We start from the raw sequence: 20585 nt of genomic DNA, 5'->3' as shown, positions 1-20585 counted from the left end.
TCCTGACAACAGTACTCGCACACAGGAATGGTTGCGAGTTGTAAGTCACTAGGCTCTGGTTCACAACGGACTGTTGCGCCACCCCATTTGATTTGAAAGACAGCTGTTCAAAATTGCCTCAAGCATTGGTGCAATTATGTCTGAAGTTTTTTGTATTTCGGCTGGTGTTATTAGATCAGGTCCTGCAGATTTAAGTGGTTTTAAGCTGTTGAGAGCCCATTGTAGCTTGTCCCTTGTGATCAGACCTTGTGGATACGTTGCCTTTGAACTTGAGCATATATGATTGTTGCAAGTTTCGGTTAGAGAACTACCAGGCAAGTGAATATCCAGTTCAGCGATTCATTACTTGAATTTGTCCAAGAGCCGTCTGCATTTTTCAAGCAGCTCGCTAGATTAGTTGAAAGAATTATCCGCAACCTGGAGACTTTAGAAGTTTCTTCTATCGTGCGACAGAAGGATCACCAAGAAGATTTCCTTAGTGCCTTCTTGTAAATTTTTAGGGATTCTTTGTAAGAATTCCAGTGAGAGACTCGTCCTGTGGCTTTTGGCTCTGTTGAAGAGTATCGTTAAATAACTATCGAATTTGTTGAAGAAATCTACTCCTGGATCCCCTATTGTTCTAAAAATTGGTTCAACTAAGAATAAAGCAAAAGTTGTAAATATCGCAGCTTAAAAGTTTGCTCGAGAATCAAAACTCTTGGACACTGAAAAAATCTCGTGTTTTACATAATTGATGAAATTTAAACTACCTGAGAGTTCAATGCAAAATAACTTTTTCGATGTACAATCTACCAAAGTTAAAACAAAATTAGACTTTTTTAAAATTAAAATTTTAATTTCATTCCTACTTAATATCCTAAAATACCCACGATATTGCTTTAGATAATGATTTTCTTCTAATCACATAAATTTTGCTTACCTCACAAAAATGAAAGTAATAAACAAAAAATATTTGACACAAATTATTATCTAATTTTTCTTCACTTTTCCTCCGATTTTTCCATATGATTTATGACCATACGAAACTGTCAGAGCCGCAATTCATTACATTTCCCTTCCATGCCTTTGTACGCAATTCCAATCCCAGTCCCATGGGAAAAATCAAGTCAACGCTCAACGATAATTTTCCTTTAATGCCATTTATCCATGTGCCGGAAGTGATGCGAATATAATTCCGTTAATTAACTCCTCACAGTCGTCGTCGTCCACAGACCCAAATGCTAACGAACAACACCCACATTATATTAATTTATGTTAACATTTCGAATAGGATTAGTCTGATTGTGGTGCTGCTTTTGCTCCTGATGCTGCCGCCGCTGTATAGAAGTTCACTATCAGCTACCAGATTTTCAAATTCTAGCCAACAGCAAAAGAGCCAACATGCCATCATGGCATTTGGTATCGCATCCAGAAGAGTGTTCTTCAGAATAAATGAAATGAATTGATTGGCTTGTTGTTGGTTTAATCAATAAATAATTAAGAAGTAGAGTATCCAGTGGATGTGGCATCTGCTTGTGCACCCGTACCGTCGCCTCCAGCCGCCAGGATGTTGCCCTAAGCGCGGATGCGGACTGGAAATGAGGACGGGAAAGAATGTTTTTGTTTTGTTCATTGTGATTGCGGACGACAAAGCCAAATAAAATTATTGTATTGCTGCGAAGAGGAAACAAAGATACAAAAGTATGCTTTGTTTTTCCTCCTCTTTTCTTTCCTTTAGGATTTCTCTTTTTCATAATATTCGTACCCATAGAACAAAAGACCTGGAAATGGTTATATGACGAGGTCATCAACATTGCCTCAAGGACACGCCAATCCGATGAAGCAAAACGACTTCCCAACGATGATTCACGACGCTCCATGACATTAAACTATAGAGAGCAAGTCACGTGCTTTGGCGTTTTTCGTTTGTAATTTTTCAGGTTTTGCGTGTAGCGATTTTGGTAAATTATTTTGCCTTAAGTGATGACATCAAAGTTTTGCATAAAACTTCTAGCGATGTTAAACAAAGTTTTGTGTCACATCATAAAGAATTTCAAAATTATTCAACTTTGCAAAACTATTTATTGCTATAGTACACTTTTTTGTTATCACATTTTTACTTTGTCATTCAGGAAGAATGAGAGGAAATAGAAATATTGACTTCTTCCTTCCACCAGAAGCAGGATAGGATACATGAAGCAAGCAGGATACATGAAAATAGAACAAAAAATGGAAAATAAACCAACATACTACCAACAACAATGTTCAAATTTTACTTGAATGAATTTCTATGATGGGAAATTTCAGAAAAAGCTGACATTTTCAAGAAGACCACAAAAGCTTCATATGCCACTATTTTTTTTGCGTTTGGCTTTATTGGAACTCAATTATTTATCTTAGTCAAAAATATATCTTTTTGATAGCCTTGATTGCCAATCAGAAGATTCTTTATCAGAGGATCTGAGAGTGAAAGGAAGAAGAACATAATATTCCGGAAGGTAAAAAAAGAGGGTTTATAAAAGCTCAATCGAAAACAGAAAAGTTTGCCATTGACGGAATAAAGTCTTGAGTTTTAACCACAATTTAAAAGAAAAATACACTCAATTCAAAAAGGAAAGTAATTGTATTAGAATCTCATGTCAACGTAAAGGATATGAAAATACCATTTCTGCATGAAGTTCAACGATAGTAAAACCGACATTTTCGACAAATAAAAATGGAAATTAGATTAATCCAAGCTTACATTTTTTTCGGGTTGCCTTATTCTGCCATCTTAAAATAAAGGAAAATTTTCAAGGTGAAAAAAACACGGTTCATCTCTATGATTGTCTAAAACGCATTCGCAAAGTTCTGTTTAGTTACTAACTTAAGGTAGCACTACAGTCCGGGCGGATCTGGGGCTCAACCAAAATGCGTCTCCAGCCCGCTCGGTCCCTAGAAAGCTGTCTCCAGCTTCGCACGCAAAGTTGGTTGAGGTCTTCACCCACCTGTGTGCGCCACCTGAGTCGTGCTCTTCCTCTACTGCGCCGTTCCTCGGGATTGGGTTGGAGCGTTGATGTCAATTCGCTCAACATGACCTAGCCATCTAAGTCGTTGGAATTTAATTCTGTTAACTAGGTCAGTGTCGGATTGGGTGGTGCAACATGCCGTGGAGAACTAGGGCCTAGTGACTTACAACTATCAACCCTTCCTGTGTGTAAGTACTGTTGTCATTGATGGAGGGGACCTACGGTTATTTAAAGCCGAATCCGAACAGAAAAATTTGAGTAAGCACTTTTTCATGAAAAGAATTACTCTTGGAAAATTTGTCAATTCCTTGCAAAAGGCAGTACCCGTGAAAAAACTTTAGATGACACCGGCAGGAATCGATCCCAAGACCTCTGGCATGACAGTTCAACGTACTAACCACCATGCCACGGGTACTACACTGTACAGCTCGTACAGTTCGTCGTTATATCTTCCCCCTCCTTTTCTCTCGAAGCTTCCTAAGACGCTCTCATCTTTCTTTGACAGGGTCCATGCCTCAGCGCCATAAATGAGAACCGGGTTGATGAGTGTCTTATAGATGGTAATTTTAGATGCTCGAGAGAGGACTTAACATTTATATTGCCTTCTAAGTCTACTGAAGCAGAGATTTTCAAGAGTTATTCTCCGTTTGATTTCAGCGCTTGTGTCGTTGACCGTTTTCTGTGTTTATAGCGGTGCTTATGTAGACAAAGTCCTTAACTACCTTGAAGTTATGGCTGCCTATGGTGACGTTTTGTCTAATACGTCACACATACTTGGTCTTGCCCTCATTGACCACTAAACCCATCTTCTTCGCTTCCGACGCAATGCTCAAAAACGCTTTGATCTTCCAGAAGCAGAAGCAGAAGCTGGGGTAAATTCTAGTAGATCGACTGTTGCTCGGGAGAAACAGAAGGCAGATCCACCACTGATTGCTGCACGCATAAGCCAACGCCTATTTTTTGCAAAAAATCACATCACGTGAAATCAAGCTTGGCATACCGTCGTCTTTCCGATGAAAAAAAAAATTAACTTGGGCAGCCCTGATAGATATAGCTTCTATTTCCACGATTTAAGAAATGAATAGTTTAATCTACAAAAAAGGTTCAGCAAAAGAGGTGGTGTGATGGTATGGGGAGCAATCTCCTATTATAGGACAGCGGAGCTGCATTTTCAAAGCTTTAAAATGAAGGCAATCACTTACACATCGATTTTGGAACGAGCAGTTTTCTGAATTATATGGTGGATAACGATGGACTTTTTAAAAACATGGACAACAAAAGCCTGTATTCAGGTGCAAAATGTGAACCTATTACTATGGCCCCCTTATTCTCTTCACCTGAATATTAGCAACTTAATCCAAAATATTTCTACAATACAAACTAAATTCATACTCCATTTATTCATTTTCCAAAAAACCTAAGGGTTTGAAAAATATCGTCATATAAAAACGAAAAAAGCTCATCCCTATTCATGTGACACGAAGTGTGCATTGTCCTAAGGTCAAGAACTGTTGAGCATCATCAAAAGATCCTTGTGTTTAATTTGTAGGGTTTTGAAAATCCATTGAATTTCTAAATTTTATTTTCACATAACATGCGTGGTGTTAAAATTTGTATAATCAATAGAAGTTTGTTGAAAGACTTACACTAATAGGTATGCGGTATTTACAGTTTTAAGACAATACTCATTCAAAATGGAAATCGAAAGCAAATGTGTGTTTGTGGACAGTTGTTGTATAAGAGCTTCTATCAACTCAGTGTTCAGGGTCCATGTCCTATGTTCAATGCTCCACTTAAAATTTTGAAGGCCGTACGTCCCCATTAAGTTTTTTTCTTTTCTCTGTACCAATTATCAAATTGAAAGAAGAAAAACATTTTTAAATTGGCTAAATATTTGCTTGTGATAATGTTTATGAAATTAATAAAACGTGTCTTCTCTCGGAAATAAAAATTATCAAGAAAAACCTCTACTTTCTTCAATCCCTAACCATCACGTCCTGTTTATTGATTTATAATTCATTCAGCTTCGAATAGGATCAAATAATATAATCATAGTCCTATAGTAGGATTATCCTAGGCTCCCCAGCCCCTCACCTGATGCATGATGCCGATGCTGATGTCGTTGTCGTGTTTGCTTTTGCGTAGGCAAACAAATTAACACCGTGATGTCTTTCCAAACCAAAGACGTAGACGAATAAGAAGAAGAAGAAAAAGGTCCTTCGTTAATATAATTCCGTGAACCGTCAAGCTGCTGATGGCGAAGTAGTGAAGTGGTGAAGTGGATTATGTTGTGTTGTCCTCAAAATGAAATGATGTGAATATTTAATTTTATAGAACGAAAATGAAATATTTATAAGAGGCGTAAGTTAAATACGAGTGTACGAGTACGAGCATAATACGGACCTACATTTTGCACAATTTATGAAAGGAAAAGCAGAATTCCATTCACTATTATGTTGTGTACAATGTACACTATATACAGTACGTAATATTCTATACATTAAACCTACGATACGATGACGATACGCGTAAATTGCTCGGAGGCGTTGGACTAAGCTCCGTCGTGACCTAGAAAAAGCTTGAGAGGTTGTTTACTGAATTGTGGGAGGCAGTTTATTTGTTGTTATAAGCTATATGCGTATAACTGTGTGTATGCATAGTAATTAATTTCGAAATCCAAACAATACTAAGCTAATTGGAGAACTTTGATTCACCAATTAGCATGAAGAATCGACATATACATACATAGACATAGGATTTGCTTATGGTATGATTTCATGGTGTGCAAATATTTATAGCAAAACAAATCTTCAGTATATACTTGAAGGGGTGTAGTTTATGTCACTTTAAAGTTAAAGGCTTTGGATTGGTGTCAATAAAGAAGTTTTAATGTAATGAAAACAGTTTATGCATAGGTTTTTCAATCAACTTCTAAAATACTATTGACATTTTTTTTCAACAATGAAATTTTGAACACATTTAAAAATTATCGTATGAAATAAGATTTTAAGAGTCCTAACAAACATTTGATTTTTGAGCGTTAGCTGTTAGGGTTGTCCCAGAAACCCACATCCAAAAATTGCATGTTTTAAAAGTGGGTTACGAGGTTTAGTAAAGGGTGATTTTTTTGAGGTTAGGATTTTCATGCATTAGTATTTGACAGATCACGCGGGATTTCAGACATGGTGTCAAAGAGAAAGATGCTCAGTATGCTTTGACATTTCATCATGAATAGACTTACTAACGAGCAACGCTTGCAAATTATTGAATTTTATTACCAAAATCAGTGTTCGGTTCGAAATGTGTTTCGCGCTTTACGTCCGATTTATGGTCTACATAATCGATCAAGTGAGCAAACAATTAATGCGATTGTGACCAAGTTTTGCACTCAGTTTACTTTATTTGACATTAAACCAACCACACGAATGCGTACAGTGCATACAGAAGAGAATATTGCGTCTGTTTCTGAGAGGGTTGCTGAAGACCGTGAACTGTCGATTCGTCGCCGTTCGCAGCAATTGGGTTTGTGTTATTCGACCACATGGAAGACTTTACGCAAAGATCTTGGTGTAAAACCGTATAAAATACAGCTCGTGCAAGAACTGAAGCCGAACGATCTGCCACAACGTCGAATTTTCAGTGAATGGGTCCTAGAAAAGTTGGCACAAAATCCGCTTTTTTATCGACAAATTTTGTTCAACGATGAGGCTCATTTCTGGTTGAATGGCTACGTAAATAAGCAAAATTGCCACATTTGGAGTGAAGAGCAACCAGAAGCCGTTCAAGAACTGCCCATGCATCCCAAAAAATGCACTGTTTGGTGTGGTTTGTACGCTGGTGGAATCATTGGACCGTATTTTTTCAAAGATGATGTTGGACGCAACGTTACGGTGAATGGCGATCGCTATCGTTCAATGCTAACAAACTTTTTGTTGCCAAAAATGCAAGAACTGAACTTGGTTGACATGTGGTTTCAACAAGATATCGCTACATGCCACACAGCTCGCGATTCTATGGCCATTTTGAGGGAAAACTTCGGAGAACAATTCATCTCAAGGAATGGACCGGTAAGTTGGCCACCAAGATCATGCGATTTGACGCCTTTAGACTATTTTTTGTGGGGCTACGTCAAGTCTAAAATCTACACAAATAAGCCAGCAACTGTTCCAGCTTTGGAAGACAACATTTCCGAAGAAATTCGGGCTATTCCGGCCGAAATGCTCGAAAAAGTTACCCAAAATTGGACTTTCCGAATGGACCACCTAAGACGCAGCCGCGGTCAATAGTTAAATAAAATTATCTTCAAAAAGTAAATGTCATGGACCAATCTAACGTTTCAAATAAAGAATCGATGAGATTTTTCAAATTGTATGCGTTTTTTTTTTAAAAAGTTCTCAAGCTCTTAAAAAATCACCGTTTATATGGAATTTAAATATGCAACTTGATCAATGTGAAAATGGGGAGGGATTGGCAAGCCATTCACGTAGAACGAATAATAACATAAACTCTATACTTTAGGAAAAAGCTAAGGTTGAGCTCAAGGGTAATATAATGGTGGGCATTAATAGAAAAGGGAGCATTGTATTTAAATTTTGGCTATTTCACTAGAGCATAGTTTGTGCTAAAAAAGGATGGAACAAGAAATATTAATACGATGATCGAGTAACATAGTTAAGTTAATGATGTTTATATCACAAATCATCTTCAAGTTATTGGAGAACAAGCCCAGAATTGGGAGTTATACTCAAGGCTGATCTGGCTTGACCAGGAGGAGAGACATATTTTTTTAATCGACTTAGAAAACTCAAACACCTTGCGGCGTTACACTTGTCCTCTATCCACATGAAATTAAAACAATAATCTGATTTGGATGCCGAAAGAATTAATATTTGCAATTCTTACTATCTTACTTAAAGTAACGACAGCATGTACTTTGATTTGCCGTCATTAACAGTTGAATTTATTTTTGCCGCCTCTGCCTCAATACTCACAATAGCCGAATTGACATCACACTGAGTTCTTATTATGTCAATGTCATCAGCATATGCGAGTAATTGGACAGACTTTTGAAAGAAAGTGACGTGCTAGCTCAGCACTATTCATTCAAGTACGATGTTAAAAAAATAGCATGACAGCGCATAACCTTGACTAAAACATTTGTTCACATCGGTGTGTTCTGTTTAGCTGTTTTCAACCTTTATGGAGCAGCATGAATTTTTCATGGTCATCTGAGAAGATACGGATATCAGATGTTGATATCACGTTTTCTTTAAGCCAGGACAAGACTTCTTTTATCGCCAAAAGTTCCGCCTGGAACACTTATCACCGATTTAACTTAACGGTAGACATGTTCAGACGTAGACAGAAGTCTTGTTTCAAGAAATGGATATCAATCAATCTTTCTAAGGTCCTAAGAAGGAATTATGATAGACTTATAGGTCTTAGATCTTTAGGATTGACTTGCGAACAATATACCTGCTTTGGGTATAAAAACAACTTTTACTTCTATCCATGCCGAGGGAATATGGACCAGATATAGATAGCTGGTCAAAATTACCTCAAAGATTGGAACAATAATGTCTGATGCAACGAATAAGAGGCATTTGAAGAAATTTAAGAATTTTGGACGCATTATTAACTTCCCATAGGAAGTTTTTGTAATGGGTCCGATTTTTCAAATTAAAAATTTTGACATTTCTCGACGTTTGAAGGTCCCTAGAGTCGAAATAAAAGAAAAGGCAGAAAGATGCAGAAAGGGCTCTCAAGAAAATTGCATGGGTGGTTTTTTTACCATAGCAGTTTGAAAAAAGGTGAAAATTTTGGTTAACCCTAAATGTCTTACGAACCAAAAACGCTAGAGACTTGAATTAAATTTTATATAATAAATTGTAACGTGATATCAAAGAAATATATTTTTTGAAAAAAATACATTTAACGGTTTTTTTATAAATCAAAAAAAACTGAAAAAAAAATGTGTCACCACGACAATTTTACGACTAAAATATGATTTCATCTCCAAAACAATTTTGTGCAACGAAAAATAATGTTTTTGACATCTGATAAAATTTTGAGGAAAATCGAATTGACAGTTTTTTTTACAAAAAATAAAAACCTAAGAAAAATTTAACAAAAGTTGTTAAAAATTGATTTTCGACTCAAATATCTTTTCAAAAATTGTAGCTATTGACTTCAAACTAATTTTATCGTATTAAAAATATTGTTTTCAACATTCAGTAAAATTTTGAAAAAAATCGAATTGACAGTTTTTGTACAAAAAATTAAAAACAAAAAAAAATAACAAAAGATGATAAAAATTGATTTTCGACCTAAATATCTTTTCAAAAATTTGAAATAATGGCTTCGAGCTAATTTTATCTTATAAGAAATATTGTTTTCAACATTCGATGAAATTTTGAAAAAAATCGAATCGAAAGTTTCTTTTACAAAAAATAAAACTCTAAAAAACACAATACTAAAACTTGGTAAAAATTTACTTTCGACTCAAATACCTTTTCAAAAATTAAAAATATTGTCTTTAAACTTATTTTATTTCACAGAAAATATTGTTTTCGATATTCAGTAATTTTAATATAAAAATTCAACAGTCGGTTTTTTCTTAAAAAATAAAATCTACAAAAATTAGTACGCAAATTTGGTAAAAATTGATACGAATATATATAGACAAACTTTTAAGCAAGACAAATCGACAGACGGGATGGGAAGTTATCAGTGTGGGTCGCATCCCACCCTCTTTTTTTTATATCATATAAGAAAGATAGATCCACCCAGATGGCTTTCTTCAGGAACACCCTAGAAAACTTGTATACCAAGTTTTGGAACATCAACAATTTCATATTGGTTACGCTTAAATAAATATGAACCAAACAACTTCAACAATGACAAACTCATTCCATAGGACTCATGTTTTTTTAACAGAATTTTAAAGTTGACTCCACTGAAAGCCTTTGTAAAATCAGCCTATACTTCCTGAATTTGTTTATTATCTGCTAAAGAGTTCGTATCAGAAGTTCGTCTACTCAACTGAATTTAAGACTGTAGATCTGCCCTTCAAAAATCGCAGTTGAAAACAACACACAATTGATTGATATATATATCTTCGACAAGACAATCTATAATCTTTGGAATTATGGAACCATATTAAAAACTATTCCAATAGGATTAGATGTTGCCCACAGGAAATGATTTATAAAAACGAGTAAGACAAAACGGAACCAGAGGGCACACCAGCATTTATATTGTTGGTTTCAGATTCGAATTTGTCCAAAATAACTTGTTTTAAACTAAAACGTTTTCACACGAAAAAAGCTTAAGCTACAACTCTCCAGCCTTAGCTACTAGTAACTTTGCTAGCTAAATTTATCTCGTCCCAAAAACCCACGACGAGTTCTAGTCCATGTAGATATTGGACACAGCTCACAACCTGCAGTCCATAACTATATGTGAAACATGTTTGAAACTCACCAAAGAAAAGTTTTAAAAAATTCTTGCACAAACTTAAGTTTACCATTCAGTAATTTCTTAAACAAAGGTTGGTTAAAAATGAATTTTAAATAAACAAACATAGGCTTTGTCTTTGTTTATACGTATTTTAAACTTTTCATTAGGTACATATCTGAAAATAGATCATGTCAATAATGAAAATTAGACTACATATTGTGAATGTATGTGTATCAAACAAATACGTGCCTCCATTCTAAAAACATCCTTGTATGAATTTTATAAAAAATCTCCTTACTTTTACAAATTACTTAAAATTCCATATAAATTGTTCACATTATTTTTTATGTTAGTACTTTACCTCCTATAAATACGTCGTCGCACTCGTTATAAGCTTATCTTTAGTTATACGAGAGTATTATGAATTTTTTTTTGTCAGTATGACAAATCATAAACATTTAAATTTAAGAAATAAAATAAAAATAAAAATACAAACAATCAAAACAAAGTGCCATCATTTCGTTTAAATCTCTTCTTCTACGTTTTTTGGTTTAGAAGACCAAAAACAAGGAATAGCTATTCAGATAATCTTAGATCTTCTAAGAGAAGATATTTTCTTAGAGAAATTTGCATAAATCTGTCTGCAAAATTTTGTATTATCCCTAACACTATACCTACTAAGCTACGAGTATGCTACTAACTTGTTTACTCCTTTTCATCTACCTATTTGTTGTTGTACACTATAAACATATATATTTCTTTGAGTCTAAAGGAGCTACGAGTATTTTTGGTTAACCTTTGGATAACAAAACGTCTGTCGACTTGGTACGAGCATTGTAAGTATGTCGACAAGAAAATACAAAATTCCTTGCCTGTCAACCCTTCTTTTGTTGAAATCAAGAACTGAACTGTACTGAACTGAACTCAAGTACAAAAGTAGAACTACATTTCGTCCTTACCTATAGATGTATATATTTGTGAAGAAGTATAAAGCATCGTTGAAGAAGGATGCGAGGACAGGCATAGCATGAAGAATATAAATAGCCCAGAGATTCTCTTGGAGTATAAAATTTTTGTTCTGTGTGATGGAAAACTCTTCTTTGCATCTTCAAAAGTTTAACTCGCATAAAGATTAAGCCAAGGACAGGACCAAGTAAGGCGTTACGCTGGCTTAACACCAAAAAGATGGTTTTCACTTTTGTGGATTTGTGTCTACGCCTTAGGGAAATATATTTTGTTTACCGCAGATACAAGTATTTAAACATTCTACCTCCATTAACTTTACTGCATACATACATACATATATATGTGTGTACGAGTATTTGCATGAAAATAAGGTGGAAATAAGGAATGTAGGGTATTAATTGATGTACAAGTAAAATTTATTACACAGGAGTTTATGGGAAATTTTTGTATACCTCCATTTATCTGAAGTGTGATGTACCACAAAATGGAGGAAAAGTTAGTGCTGATAAAATAAAAAAATGTAATTGCTTCAAATACTTATGATGTTAATACCGCACTTTTGTGGATCATCAAACTAAACTCAAGGTTTTACTGAAATGTGTTGCCTGAAGTCATTTATGCCCCATCAACATCATCAAACTACTTTTATAAAATAGGAATTTCAAGAATGAACAAATCTTGCTTGCAACAGCAACCATAAACGTCAAATCAGTTGAATGCAAATTTACTAAACTAAGAGAATTGATTGATTCTGGATCACGAGCTACACTTATAATGGACAACTCAACTTTTGGGACTTAAAAGCGCAATACTTCCTTTTATATATCGTTATTTGCTCAAAACAAGGGTGATTCTTGTTAAAACTTTGTGGTACCGAACCTGAGTTCAACTTATTCAGATTTTACTAGATTGACAAAAAATTATATTTTGTAAGAGATTAAATATCTTAATGAAATAAATTACTGAATTTAATTAAATATCAAAGACACCATCAGGTAACACTTTGTTTTACGATACTAGGTATATGCACGTGTGCTCCAGAAAAATCTCTCATTCTTTTTGCAAACGCTCTTAACAAGTTTATTTTTATAACATTAAATTAAATAATCTAAGAAAAGCTCAACTCATAACAGCATAAACGAATGATGAACAAAACTGCTTCCAATATTTTTAACAGTTAATTTTTGTTATATAGTTTTAAGAAGCTCAAGAGTTTTGTTAATTTTAAGATGTTAAGTACGAATAAAGCATCCAACTGATTAACTTGTCTTCTTTTATTATTTGCATGTGAATTCATTTATGAGTTTTTTTTTAAGTTTAAATTTCTTGTTGCACTATCCATGAGTGGTACTTGCATCGAAGAGACCGAACAGCTTTCAGTCTAAGGTATGTGCATTACAAAACATTTGTTGTGGAGTGATCACATATTTGACATTGCCAAAAATGCTGCAAAGTTCTTAGGTTTTCTCCGAAGATACAAGAAGTTTTTTACGTCTACTGATCTGGCTATAATCTATAAAGCCTATATTCGTCCACAACTCGAGTACAATTCCCATATCTGAGCAGGTGCTTCTATAACCTACTAGACAGATTTTAAAAGAAAGCTCTTAAGATGATAGGTGACCGTTGTCTAACTGAAACCTTTGTATCTCTCGCGCACCGTCTTAAAGTTTCACGCCTGTCATTATTAATACCCGTTCTTCTAGGAATGTTAATCAGTTTACCCTTTTAGCCCAATTCCGGACGTACTGTAAAGTACAGATATTCTTTCTTTAGTTGCACTACATGAATGTGGAATGCTTTACCAGACTCAATGTTTCCCACTCACTAGAATGTGCAGACATTCAAAAGTAATGTGCACCAGTATTTCATTTCTAATCCTCTCCTCCCTTCTTAATTGCACGCAATGTGATTAGTCATGATAAGGGTATTCCTATCCCCTTGAGTGCGCGTATAATATAAAAAAATGAGCGTTTCAAGTTTAGCATGATTATTAACTTCCCATAGGAAGTTATTGTTATGGGTCCGATTTGCCAAATTGAAAATTTTGACATTTCTTGACGTTTCAAGCACCCTAAAATCGAAATATAAGATTTTTAGAAAGATGTCTTTGCGTGTGTGTGTACGTACGTTCGTACGTCCGTACGTTCGCGACGTTTTTTTCGTCATCCATAGCTTAAAAACCAGAAGAGATTTCGATTTCAAATAAATTTTTGTATGCAGATAATAAGGCAGAAAGATGCAAAAAGGGCTCTCAAGGAAATTGCGTGAGTGGTTTTTTTACCATAGCAGTTTATATAATATACTGTAACATGATTCCAAAGAAGTATATTTTTTGAAAAAAATTCATGTAACCGATTTTTTTATAAATCAAAAAAACTAAAAAAAAAAATTTTACGACTGAAATATGATTTCATCTCCAAAACAATTTTGTGCAACGGAGAATAATGTTTTTGACACCTGATAAAATTTTGAGAAAAATCGAATTGACAGTTTTTTTTATAAAAAATAAAAATCTAAAAAAACATTACTCAAAGTTGATAAAAATTGAATATCGTTTCAAATATCTTTTCAAAAACTTGAAATTTAGGCTTCAAACTTATTTAATCTTATAAGAAATATTGTTTTTAACATTCTGACAAATGTTGAGAAAAATCGAATTAACATTTTTCTTAAAAAAAATAAAAACCTTAAAAAGAAATGTATAAAAATTGATTTTCGACTTAAATATTTTTGCAAAACTTTGAGATATTCGCTTTAATTTACTTTTATCTTTCAAAAAATATTGTTGTCAACATTCAGTAAATTTTAGAAAAAAATTCAATTGGCAGTTTTTTTACAAAAAATCGAAAACCGAAAAAAAATTAACAAGAGTAAAAAATGATTGTCGCCTCAAATATCTTTTCAAAAATTTGAAATATTGGCTTCAAACTAATTTTATCTTATACGAAATATTGTTTACTACATTTTTTAAAAAATTGAATTATAGTTTTTTTTTACAAAAAATAAAACCCTAAAAAAAACAATACAAAAACTTGGTAAAAATTTACTTTCGACTCAAATAGTTTTTCAAAAATTAAAAATATGGGCTTCAAACTTATTTTATTTCACAGAATATATTGTTTTCGATATTCAGTAATTTTTATATAAAAATCCAACAAAATACTAGTAGTACTCAAATTTGGTAAAAATTGATGCGACTACATATAGACAAACTTTTAAGCAAGACACATCGACAGACGGGATTTGAAGTTATCAGTGTGGGTTGCATCCCAGCCTCTTTTTTTAAATCAAATTGGAAGTTAAAGTAAATCAAGAATAAGCCCTACAATGTAAACTAGCTGACCCAGCAGACTTTATACTGCCTCAATCCATAAATAAAAGACCTATGCCCAATTTCATAAACAACTTTTAAACATTTAACAAGATTTTAAACTGTAAAATGGGATATTTTGGTTTCACCAAGCGTTTTTAAAGGAAATAAGCTTTTAAACCCCTTTTAAAACTAAATGCCGTTTTTGGCTCATTAAATTTTAAAAGTGTCATTAAAAAATGAAAGTGACAGGTTGACAGCTGATGTTTTACTTCGTAAAATGTTTATTCTCAATATTTTTATATACGGAATGAATAGGTTAACCAATTCAACATTGCATTACTATTTATAATATTATTTTTATGATTTTAATTTTTAATTTGAATATTAGATTCGTCATCTTCATCTGACGAAGAAGAACATCATATATAGTTATACGCCACCGTCCAAGCCACACGATTACTCAAACGTTTGTTTTTGATTAGTTAACTTTGCTGTATTTTGAGATTCTTGTCTTTAATTTCAACATATAATGTTTTCTCATTTTTTCTCACACAATTCGCTTAATAGAAAGAAAAAAGAAGTTTTCTTTTTACAGGGTTGTGAGGAGAACTCTATTTTAACAAAAATATCCCTGAAATTTCCCATTTTTAGCTTGGTGAAACTGAACAAATTTAAAGGCCTGATAAAATTTAAAAAGCTTTTAGATAAAAGTGCTTTTAGTGTTTGTTTATGAAATCGGACACTACACTTTTGTATAAATTATTTTCAATAAAAAAAAAACGTATTGAATAAAAAGGCATTTCCTGAATTAAGCATGAAGTTTTATTATTATTTTCGACACATCATGTTGCGTACTTAAAAGAACAGAGTTTTCCTGAAATACTGGCTATTTATAAGGTTTAAATTTGTATTAACAGACACACACGGTTATGATACAGATTGTTAATCAATTTAAAGCTTTCTCATAAACTATATTTTTTGCTTTGTTTTGTGGTGCGTAAATAAAAAAAGAAGACGGTTTACCGACGCGCGAACACGCGACCTATAATTGTCAATGCGCGAAACAGGTAAACTCCAAGTTGATTCCGCAAACTTTTAAAGACTGTCCTTGCGATTTATTTATTATCATCGCAAATGCCTGACGTACTAGAAATTGTAAGCGTTTTAAATCGAATGGTAGATCCGTTGGAGTCATCGGTATTCGCGGGATTAAGACATCCTTTCCTTTGTATTTTCCTTTTATGATTGTTGACTCAATGACTCTATTCGTCAACTTTTTCACAGCCAGTCTTGTTCCATTGCATAGTCGAGATTGATTAATGTTACGAAGCATGACGACAACTTATCCTTTGTTTAACTGCAAATTGTAAGGTGGTAATCCAGGCAATTCCAGTGAATTTAAAAACTCCGTGGGATAGTTGACTACGTCATCCTGGTTCATAACGGTGTCAACTGATTTGAATTAAAGCAACTGTCCTGGAAGAAAATTCTGAATGGTCGAATTGAAATTCTTGACATCTTTATTTTTCGCTGCCAATATTGCTCAATCACCGAGCCAATTATGTTAATTGAACTTTTACGCTATATCTGGGAAAACACGATGAATAGGCTCCTCTTTTGAATCTGTGATGTGACAGAAATCTGTGGGTAATGTGATGAATCCGTTCGAGGTGTGAATTGTAACTTCATTATTTCCAATATCTGACAACTGCATTAAAACCACATTTGCATTTTCATCATGTTGCAAAAACACTCGGATGTTAGTTGTTAATTGTCTTTACGTCCTGTCAAATTCAATGATTTTAGGCTTGCATTCAGTTCATCAGCAACAGTTGATCGGGAAATAACTTTAACAGTCTGACGAAATTCACCTGACAACAGAATCATGGCCCCACCAAAAATATTTTGGTTGTCACGAAGATCTTTCAATGTTCTGTCCAGCGCCTCCAGTGACCTCTTATGGGCCATTGTTCATTCCATCCCAAACAATTAATTTGCATACCTGTAGGATCTTGCCCATTGCGCTATTTTTGGCGATGTTGCAAATTGGTGTTTCGGTGATTTGCATATTTAATGGTAAAAAAATTTGGCCCTCCCTTACAAAACTATCAGCTGATTGATTTACTATTGGAGGGCAAAATTTTGTTTTCTTATATCGACCTATGTTTTTTGGGAAAGTTGTTGACTTTCATGAGCACATGCACCTCCTTCCCTATCACTTTCCGTTACAAGCTGTATGTATATTTTAGTACAAACTTGAACATTATAAAAAAATATTTTGGTATAATACCTTGAAAGTGGGCTTGCATTCTTAGCCTATCCACTTCATTGTCACTCACTAAATAACGCAATTCTGACATAGCAATACGACTATTTTCTTGATCTGTAACCTTTGAGCCATAAATTTCCGTGTTCTGAAGTGCGACAGAATGATTGACTTATTAGTTGGTTGTCAAAGCTATTTTAAATCAGTACTACTAATAGTTTATCGCGTTCGCGATTCACTTTTGTTTATTTTCGGAACGCGATATTAGATCCCCCAAAGCGCACGCGAAGACCATTTTCATAGATATGATTGAATGTGAACTTTATGTAGCGGTAATAAATTGCAAATTGACTCTTTGACGTTAGGAACATAGGTACCTAAATTGCTAAGACAATAGGGAGTGATTATAACTTAATACGAACTTTATTAAATATTAATAAAATTCTAATTGACTCTTGAAAACGTTTGAATGGAAAATAGAAAAGGTCTGTTTTTAGGGTTTTCCCGGAAATTATTCGATTTTTTCTCGTCTTTTAAACCTTTCCTAGACCAAAACGAACATTTGAAGACTAAGATAAGATAAATCCGTTCAGCCGTTCTTGAGTTTTGGAGAGACTAACGAACAGCAAGTCAATATTTTTAATTATTGAAAAGATATTTGAGTCGAAAATCAATTTTTACCAACTTTTGTTAAATTTTTGTAGGTTTTTAATTGTTCGTACAAAAACTGTGTATTCTATTTTTTTCAACATTTTTCAGAATGTTGAAAGCAATATTTCTAATTAGATAAAATAAAAATAATTTCAAGTTTTTGAAAATATATTTGAATCGATATTCAATTTTTACCATCTTTGTGAAATGTTTTTTTTTTAGATTTTTATTTTTTATAAAAAAAACCGTCAATTTGATTTTTCTCAAAACTTCATCAGATGTCAAAATCATTATTCTTCGTTGCACAAAATTGTTTTGGAGTTGAAATCATTTTTAGTCGTAAAATTTTGGAGGTGACAATTTACTTGTCAGTTTTTTTGATTTATATAAAAGCCGTTATATTGATTTTTTTCAAAAAATATATTTTTTTCAAACGTATTGATATTACGTTACAATATATTATATAAAATTTAATTCAAGTCTCTAACGTTTTTGGTTCGTAAAATATTTAGGGTTAACCAACATTTTCACCTTTTTTTCAAACTGCTATGGTAAAAAAAACCACCCACGCAATTTTCTTGAGAGCCCTTTCTGCATCTGTCTGCCTTATTATCTCTATAACAAAATTTATTTGAAATCGATATCTCTTCTGGTTCTTGAGCTATGGACAACGAAGAAAACGTCGCGAACGTACGGACGTACAGACATCTTTCTAAAAATCTTTTATTTCGACTCTAGGGACCTTGAAACGTCGAGAAATGTCAAAATTTTCAATTTGACAAATCGGACCCATTACAATAACTTCCTATATAAAGTTAAAAATACCATTTTCATAATATTTCTTTTTTGTTATAAAGTTTACAGTACAGCACACATTTGACACATATAGGTAAGGAGGTTTTTAAGTGCTCAAGAGTTAAAAGTTTATCTGCATAAATATAGTCCAGCCGTTTCAGATGCATGATGTTGGTGGCTGATGGATATCGCCTGGACGGAAAATTACGCAGCCAGGAAATGTCTCTTGCAATAAAGCCATATTTGCCCGAGTTGTGTGACATCTGGAATTGTTGAAACCATATTATATTCTCGAAGTCGAATTCTTCAGTAATAGAGAAAGAAAGTCGGTTATCAATCGACCATTACGCTCCGAATCGTCGCGTCGTTCCATCGTTGTTTTCGAAGAAATAAGACCCAATCACTCCCGGACCAAAAAGCTCACCAAATTGTGAATTTTTGTGGATATATTGTTCTCTTTTCAATTACTTGAGGATTCTCAGAACCTCACATATAACAATTTTAAATGTTCTTCGTCACTTAAGAAAATTTAGTTCGAAAAATTCAAATCCACCGCCTGTTGTTTAAGTCACATTCGACGTATCTACGAAGTTATAAATGGTCAGCTATTGTGTAAGCTGGACTTTATATGAATGCAGGTGCGTCCCCATAATATACGGTAAGACAATCCTAATTCCTGAAAACGACCAGGAATCGACACATTCGGGTCTTCGGTGACACTTTCACTCATAGAAGCATTATCATGAAGCATGGTACGAGCACCACTACAGGCCTTAAATATCTTTAACCAAACCAGTCTAATTTTTTAAAATTTAAATCACAAATATTGTATTCTCCCTTAAATTCAAAACTTACTAACTAATAATGACAAAATAATTAATCACATTATACTATCCCAAAAAAATTAGAATAAATTAATAAAAATTATCCTAATTCCAGAACAAAATTGACACCTCTCGCTGTCATTCATTTTATCTCCAATAAACAAGAAATTTCAACACTTTAAAATTCCCGCACTATCTATTCACTTAATTTTTATGTTTTAAAATTCAAGGACCACAACTTTGCCGCTTTGTTGGAAAGCCAACAATTTGTCCCCGCAAAAGCAATTACAAAATAATTCAGTGCTGTTGACGTCGTTGGTTGTTGGTTGCCAGAAATGGAAGAGTAGATCCTATTTCCTATCATCGTTGTCAAAGTTTGGTGTGAATTTACAGCCCTGTTTTTGTGCTTACTCTTGGGAAATTCAATACGAAACCCTTTAATTTCACTCTTCCTCATTGAATACCGCTGCCGCCTTCGTCCTTTTCTTCCTTCTGAGTTTGTTTTCAGAGAGAATTTACAACTCCCTACTGACTATTTGGTAATATAAGACGAGACATCCTTCTTCATGGTTGACTATGTTGGTTGCTTAAGTATTAAGACATCCTTACCACAAAGAGCAACATAAGAGCAACAAATTAAATACACAGGAAGTAGAAAGAGAAAAAAAAACATGGAAGAGTCCTTCTCTAGGAAAAGTCCTTTTTTTCGGTTCTGTTCTTTTTAAGACTGCAAATGATATCGTAAAATTGTTCTTTTGGAATGTATCCATTCTCACAGCAATCACTCGAGTTCGTCTTCTTAAGTAAATGTTGTTGAAGTTGAAAGTAAGTTGTTGATGATGGTTGTGCATCTTGTCTTATATGGAGAGTCAATTAAATGCCATTTCTTACGGGTTAGCAGCTCAGCTCACCCACAGTGCATGACGCTGGACTTACTGAGCAAACAGAAATGACTCAGGAACTTTATGCCCACATCTTGTTTGTTCAATGACTTCGCATTCTTCTACTGCTGTTGCGGTCTATAGCTAGCCACTAAAAATATTTACCTATAAAATAGTTTATTTAGGACAGATCGAATTTCACCTATACCACATAAAAATACTCTCAACGGTGAAAGTATCCTTTGAGGACTATGCTTCAGTTGATACGAAATAATAAATACAAAATAGTCCACGATGTCATTTTTTCAGTAGTTTCTTGGAAAAATAAAATTGGCCTGGACTAAGTGGAAGCTTTGGGATCGAAGTAAGTAGGAGGTTGATTTTAAATAACGATAGGTCTTTGAAGTTTATCTATATTTTACCTCAAACATGATTGCCAAT

This window comes from Eupeodes corollae, chromosome 1, assembly GCF_945859685.1.
Source record: "Eupeodes corollae chromosome 1, idEupCoro1.1, whole genome shotgun sequence".
In the NCBI taxonomy this organism is placed as follows: domain Eukaryota; kingdom Metazoa; phylum Arthropoda; class Insecta; order Diptera; family Syrphidae; genus Eupeodes; species Eupeodes corollae.
This window is presented reverse-complemented; position numbering follows the sequence as displayed.